We start from the raw sequence: 7,500 nt of genomic DNA on the forward strand, positions 1-7,500 counted from the left end.
CCCCTAGGAATACTTGGGGTGGAGCTGGGGAGCGAAAATCCCCATAGGAATACATGGGGTGGAGCTGGGGAGCGAAAAAGCCCCTAGGAATACATGGGGTTGACCTGGGGACCGAGAAAGCCCATAGGAACACATGGGGTTGACCTGGGGACCGAAAAAGCCCATAGCAACACATGGGGCTGACCTGGGGACCGAAAGAGCCCATCGGCATCCATGGGGGGGAGCTGGGGAGCGGAAAAGCCCCTAGGAATACATGGGGTGGAGCTGGGGAGCGAAAAAACCCCTAGGAATACTTGGGGGGGAGCTGGGGAGCGAAAAAGCCCTTAGGAATACATGGGGGGGGAGCTGGGGAGCGGAAAAGCCCCTAGGAATACATGGGGGGGAGCTGGGGAGCGAAAAAGCCCCTAGGAATACTTGGGGTGGAGCTGGGGACCGAAAAAGCCCTTAGGAATACATGGGGTGGAGCTGGGGAGCGAAAAAGCCCCTAGGAATACTTGGGGTTGAGCTGGGGACTGAAAATCCCCATAGGAATAAATGGGGTTGACCTGGGGAGCGGAAAAGCCCCTAGGAATACTTGGGGTGGAGCTGGGGACCGAAAAAGCCCATAGGCATCCATGGGGTTGACCTGGGGAGCGAAAATCCCCATAGGCATCCATGGGGTTGACCTGGGGAGCGAAAATCCCCATAGGCATACGTGGGGTTGACCTGGTGCCCGCCCCCCCCACGGAAGTCCGTATGAGGTTTTTGAAACGGGCCTTGCCCGGGCCTTCGATCCAGGAGGGCGGACACTTTCGGCGGTTCGTCCCGGTGGCTGGGCCGGGTGCCGCATCTACAATATAGCCAAGAAACGTTCGCGGAGATTTTCGAGAACACGTTTTTAAGGACCCTCAATGCCCATGTTCGGTTCCAGAAAGCCGGTCAGAGGGATCTTCGGGGCAGAACCCTGCCGTGTTGAGGGGCCAAACCCGAGTTTGGAGCCAGGTCAACGGGGAAAACCGGAAAAGGGCCGGAGAAGGCGGTCAGGCCGGGCGAGAGTTCCAGGAGCTCGGCCACAATTCCGATTTCGTCCCGGTCAAGGGCTCCGTGGAAGGGCAGCCCGGGGGCGGGTCCAAGGGCCCCGGCAGGGACCCGGGCCTCCGGGGTCGGAGCCCAGGCACCCCGCCGAGGGGTGGTCGTCCCGGGCCAAGGCGGCGGGAGCCCGGGCAGGACTCCGCGGGGCAGGCCGGGCGGGAGTTCCAGGAGCCCGGCCGCGATTCCGACTTCTCCCCGGTGCCCTGCCCGGAGGCCGGGCAGGTCCGGGGGCCTTCGGCGCGGGCGGCGGGCTGCTCCCGCGGGGGAGACGAGCCGTGCTGGGCCCCGGGAGGGAGGCCCGGGGTCGACCTGGCGCCGGGGCTCCGGCCCTGGAAGTCCCGATGAGGTTTTTCAAACGGCCCGTGCCCGGGCCTTCGCTCCAGGAGGGCGGACACTTTCGGCGGTTGCCCCCGGTGGCTGGGCCGGGTGCCGCATCTACAATATTGCCAGGAAAGGTCCGCGGAGATTTTCGGGGACACGGTTTTCGGGACCCTAGTTGCCCATCTTGGGTTCCAGGAGGTCGGGCAGGGGTACCTCCGGGACCGGACCGTGCTGCAGGAGGGGCTCAACCCCGGGTTTGGCTCCATGTCGACTGGAGCTCCGGCCCAGGGGCGGGCCGGGCGAGAGTTCCAGGAGCCCGGCCGCGATTCCGGCTTCTCCCCGGTGCCCTGCCCGGAGGCCGGGCAGGTCCGGGGGCCTTCGGCGCGGGCGGCGGGCTGCTCCCGCGGGGGAGACGAGCCTCTCTGGGGCCCGGGAGGTTGGCCCTGGGTCGACCTGGCGCCGGGGCTCGGGCTCCGGAAGTCCGTATGAGGTTTTTCAAACGGGCCTTGCCCGGGCCTTCGCTCCAGGAGGGCGGACACTTTCGGCGGTTGCCCCCGGCGGCTGGGCCGGGTGCCGCATCTACAATATTGCCAGGAAAGGTTCGCGGAGATTTTCGAGGACACGGGTTTCGGGACCCTAGATGCCCATCTTGGGTTCCAGGAGCTCGGACGGAGGAACCTCCGGGGCCGGACCGTTCCGAAGGAGGGGGTCAAAACCGAGTTTGGCTCCATGTCGACTGGAGCTCCGGCCCCGGGGCGGGCCGGGCGGCCTGCCCGGCGAGAGTTCCAGGAGCCCGGCCGCGATTCCGGCTTCTCCCCGGTGCCCTGCCCGGAGGCCGGGCGGGCCCGGGGGCCTTCGGCGCGGGCGGCAGGCGGCTTCCGCGGCGGAGACGAGCCTCTCTGGGGCCCGGGAGGTGGGCCCTGGGTCGACCTGCCGCCGGGGCTCGGGCTCCGGAAGTCCGTATGAGGTTTTTCAAACGGGCCTTGCCCGGGTCTTCGCTCCAGGAGGGCGGACACTTTCGGCGGTTGCCCCCGGCGGCTGGGCCGGGTGCCGCATCTACAATATTGCCAGGAAAGGTTCGCGGAGATTTTCGAGGACACGGGTTTCGGGACCCTAGATGCCCATCTTGGGTTCCAGGAGGCCGGACGGAGGAACCTCCGGGGCCGGACCGTGCTGCAGGAGAGGTTCAACCCCGAGTTTGGCTCCATGTCGACTGGAGCTCCGGCCCGGGGGGCGGGCCGGGCGGCCTGGCCGGGCGAGAGTTCCAGGAGCCCGGCCGCGATTCCTACTTCTCCCCGGTGCCCTGCCCGGAGGCCGGGCGGGTCCGGGGGCCTTCGGCGCGGGCAGCGGGCTGCTCCCGCGGGGGAGACGAGCCGCCCTAACGCCCGGGAGGGAGGCCCGGGGTCGACCTGGCTCCCGAGCTCCGGCCCTGGAAGTCCGTATGAGGATTTTCAAACGGGCCGTGCCCGGGCCTTCGCTCCAGGAGGCCGGACACTTTCGGCGGTTGCTCCCGGCGGCTGGGCCGGGTGCCACATCTACAATATTGCCAGGAAAGGTCCGCGGAGATTTTCGGGGACACGGTTTTCGGGACCCTAGATGCCCATCTTGGGTTCCAGGAGGTCGGACGGAGGAACCTCCGGGGCCGGACCGTGCTGCAGGAGAGGTTCAACCGCGAGTTTGGCTCCATGTCGACTGGAGCTCCGGCCCAGGGGCGGGCCGAGCGGCTTGGCCGGGCGAGAGTTCCAGGAGCCCGGCCGCGATTCCTACTTCTCCCCGGTGCCCTGCCCGGAGGCCGGGCGGGTCCGGGGGCCTTCGGCGCGGGCAGCGGGCTGCTCCCGCGGGGGAGACGAGCCGTGCTGGGCCCCGGGAGGGAGGCCCGCGGTCGACCTGGCGCCGGGGCTCCGGCCCTGGAAGTCCGTATGAGGTTTTTCAAACGGGCCTTGCCCGGGCCTTCGCTCCAGGAGGGCGGACACTTTCGGCGGTTGCCCCCGGCGGCTGGGCCGGGTGCCGCATCTACAATATTGCCAGGAAAGGTTCGCGGAGATTTTCGGGGACACGGATTTCGGGACCCTAGATGCCCATCTTGGGTTCCAGGAGGTCGGACGGAGGAACCTCCGGGGCCGGACCGTGCTGCAGGAGGGGGTCAAAACCGAGTTTGGCTCCATGTCGACTGGAGCTCCGGCCCGGGGGGCGGGCCGGGCGGGCAGGCCGGGCGAGAGTTCCAGGAACCCGGCCGCGATTCCGGCTTCGACCCGGTCGACTGCACGGCGGGCGTGCAGGCCGGGGGGCGACTCGCAGGGGCCCTTCCAGGCTGCGGGGCCCAGCGGTTGGAGCCCGGCTACCCCGGCGAAGGGGCGGAAGAACCTGCACGGCGCGGCGGGAGAACCCGGCATGCTTCCGCGGGGCAGGCCGGGCAGGAGTTCCAGGAGCCCGGCCACGATTCCTACTTCTCCCCGGTGCCCTGCCCGGAGGCCGGGCGGGCCCGGGGGCCTTCGGCGCGGGCATCAGGCGGCTTCCGCGGCGGAGACGTGCCTCTCTGGGGCCCGGGAGGTTGGCCCTGGGTCGACCTGGCGCCCGGGCTCGCGCTCCGGAAGTCCGTATGAGGTTTTTCAAACGGGCCTTGCCCGGGCCTTCGCTCCAGGAGGGCGGACACTTTCGGCGGTTGCCCCCGGTGGCTGGGCCGGGTGCCGCATCTACAATATTGCCAGGAAAGGTTCGCGGAGATTTTCGGGGACACGGATTTCGGGACCCTAGATGCCCATCTTGGGTTCCAGGAGGTCGGACGGGCGAACCTGCGGGGCCGGACCGTGCTGCAGGAGGGGGTCAAAACCGAGTTTGGCTCCATGTCGACTGGCGCTCCGGCCCGGGGGGCGGGCCGGGCGGGCAGGCCGGGCGAGAGTTCCAGGAACCCGGCCGCGATTCCGGCTTCGACCCGGTCGACTGCACGGCGGGCGTGCAGGCCGGCGGCGACTCGCAGGGCCCCTTCCAGGCAGCGGGGCCCAGCGGTTGGAGCCCGGCTACCCCGGCGAGGGGCGGAAGAACCTGCACGGCGCGGCCGGAGAACCCGGCATGCTTCCGCGTGGCAGGCCGGGCAGGAGTTCCAGGAGCCCGTCCACGATTCCTACTTCTCCCCGGTGCCCTGCCCGGAGGCCGGGCGGGCCCGGGGGCCTTCGCCGCGGGCGGCGGGCGGCTTCCGCGGCGGAGACGAGCCTCTCTGGGGCCCGGGAGGTCGGCCCTGGGTCGACCTGGCGCCGGGGCTCGGGCTCCGGAAGTCCGTATGAGGTTTTTCAAACGGGCCTTGCCCGGGCCTTCGTTCCAGGAGGGCGGACACTTTCGGCGGTTGCCCCCGGCGGCTGGGCCGGGTGCCGCATCTACAATATTGCCAGGAAAGGTTCGCGGAGATTTTCGGGGACACGGATTTCGGGACCCTAGATGCCCATCTTGGGTTCCAGGAGGTCGGAGGGAGGAACCTCCGGGGCCGGACCGTGCTGCAGGAGGGGGTCAAAACCGAGTTTGGCTCCAAGTCGACTGGAGCTCCGGCCCGGGGGGCGGGCCGGGCGGGCAGGCCGGGCGAGAGTTCCAGGAACCCGGCCGCGATTCCGGCTTCGACCCGGTCGACTGCACGGCGGGCGTGCAGGCCGGGGGGCGACTCGCAGGGGCCCTTCCAGGCTGCGGGGCCCAGCGGTTGGAGCCCGGCTACCCCGGCGAGGGGCGGAAGAACCTGCACGGCGCGGCGGGAGAACCCGGCATGCTTCCGCGTGGCAGGCCGGGCAGGAGTTCCAGGAGCCCGGCCACGATTCCTACTTCTCCCCGGTGCCCTGCCCGGAGGCCGGGCGGGCCCGGGGGCCTTCGGCGCGGGCGGCGGGCGGCTTCCGCGGCGGAGACGAGCCTCTCTGGGGCCCGGGAGGTCGGCCCTGGGTCGACCTGGCGCCGGGGCTCGGGCTCCGGAAGTCCGTATGAGGTTTTTGAAACGGGCCTTGCCCGGGCCTTCGCTCCAGGAGGGCGGACACTTTCGGCGGTTGCCCCCGGTGGCTGGGCCGGGTGCCGCATCTACAATATTGCCAGGAAAGGTTCGCGGAGATTTTCGGGGACACGGATTTCGGGACCCTAGATGCCCATCTTGGGTTCCAGGAGGTCGGACGGAGGAACCTCCGGGGCCGGACCGTGCTGCAGGAGGGGGTCAAAACCGAGTTTGGCTCCATGTCGACTGGAGCCCCGGCCCGGGGGGCGGGCCGGGCGGGCAGGCCGGGCGAGAGTTCCAGGAACCCGGCCGCGATTCCGGCTTCGACCCGGTCGACTGCACGGCGGGCGTGCAGGCCGGGGGGCGACTCGCAGGGGCCCTTCCACGCTGCGGGGCCCAGCGGTTGGAGCCCGGCTACCCCGGCGAGGGGCGGAAGAACCTGCACGGCGCGGCGGGAGAACCCGGCATGCTTCCGCGGGGCAGGCCGGGCAGGAGTTCCAGGAGCCCGGCCACGATTCCTACTTCTCCCCGGTGCCCTGCCCGGAGGCCGGGCGGGCCCGGGGGCCTTCGGCGCGGGCGGCGGGCGGCTTCCGCGGCGGAGACGAGCCTCTCTGGGGCCCGGGAGGTCGGCCCTGGGTCGACCTGGCGCCGGGGCTCGGGCTCCGGAAGTCCGTATGAGGTTTTTGAAACGGGCCTTGCCCGGGCCTTCGCTCCAGGAGGGCGGACACTTTCGGCGGTTGCCCCCGGTGGCTGGGCCGGGTGCCGCATCTACAATATTGCCAGGAAAGGTTCGCGGAGATTTTCGGGGACACGGATTTCGGGACCCTGGATGCCCATCTTGGGTTCCAGGAGGTCGGACGGAGGAACCTCCGGGGCCGGACCGTGCTGCAGGAGGGGGTCAAAACCGAGTTTGGCTCCATGTCGACTGGCGCCCCGGCCCGGGGGGCGGGCCGGGCGGGCAGGCCGGGCGAGAGTTCCAGGAACCCGGCCGCGATTCCGGCTTCGACCCGGTCGACTGCACGGCGGGCGTGCAGGCCGGCGGCGACTCGCAGGGCCCCTTCCACGCTGCGGGGCCCAGCGGTTGGAGCCCGGCTACCCCGGCGAGGGGCGGAAGAACCTGCACGGCGCGGCGGGAGAACCCGGCATGCTTCCGCGGGGCAGGCCGGGCAGGAGTTCCAGGAGCCCGGCCACGATTCCTACTTCTCCCCGGTGCCCTGCCCGGAGGCCGGGCGGGCCCGGGGGCCTTCGCCGCGGGCGGCGGGCGGCTTCCGCGGCGGAGACGAGCCTCTCTGGGGCCCGGGAGGTCGGCCCTGGGTCGACCTGGCGCCGGGGCTCGCGCTCCGGAAGTCCGTATGAGGTTTTTGAAACGGGCCTTGCCCGGGCCTTCGCTCCAGGAGGGCGGACACTTTCGGCGGTTGCCCCCGGTGGCTGGGCCGGGTGCCGCATCTACAATATTGCCAGGAAAGGTTCGCGGAGATTTTCGGGGACACGGATTTCGGGACCCTAGATGCCCATCTTGGGTTCCAGGAGGTCGGACGGAGGAACCTCCGGGGCCGGACCGTGCTGCAGGAGGGGGTCAAAACCGAGTTTGGCTCCAAGTCGACTGGAGCCCCGGCCCGGGGGGCGGGCCGGGCGGGCAGGACGGGCGAGAGTTCCAGGAACCCGGCCGCGATTCCGGCTTCGACCCGGTCGACTGCACGGCGGGCGTGCAGGCCGGGGGGCGACTCGCAGGGGCCCTTCCACGCTGCGGGGCCCAGCGGTTGGAGCCCGGCTACCCCGGCGAGGGGCGGAAGAACCTGCACGGCGCGGCGGGAGAACCCGGCATGCTTCCGCGGGGCAGGCCGGGCAGGAGTTCCAGGAGCCCGGCCACGATTCCTACTTCTCCCCGGTGCCCTGCGCGGAGGCCGGGCGGGCCCGGGGGCCTTCGGCGCGGGCATCAGGCGGCTTCCGCGGCGGAGACGTGCCTCTCTGGGGCCCGGGAGGTCGGCCCTGGGTCGACCTGGCGCCCGGGCTCGCGCTCCGGAAGTCCGTATGAGGTTTTTCAAACGGGCCTTGCCCGGGCCTTCGCTCCAGGAGGGCGGACACTTTCGGCGGTTGGCCCCGGTGGCTGGGCCGGGTGCCGCATCTACAATATTGCCAAGAAAGGT

Source organism: Alligator mississippiensis, unplaced genomic scaffold, assembly GCF_030867095.1.
Source record: "Alligator mississippiensis isolate rAllMis1 unplaced genomic scaffold, rAllMis1 scaffold_20, whole genome shotgun sequence".
NCBI lineage: Eukaryota > Metazoa > Chordata > Crocodylia > Alligatoridae > Alligator > Alligator mississippiensis.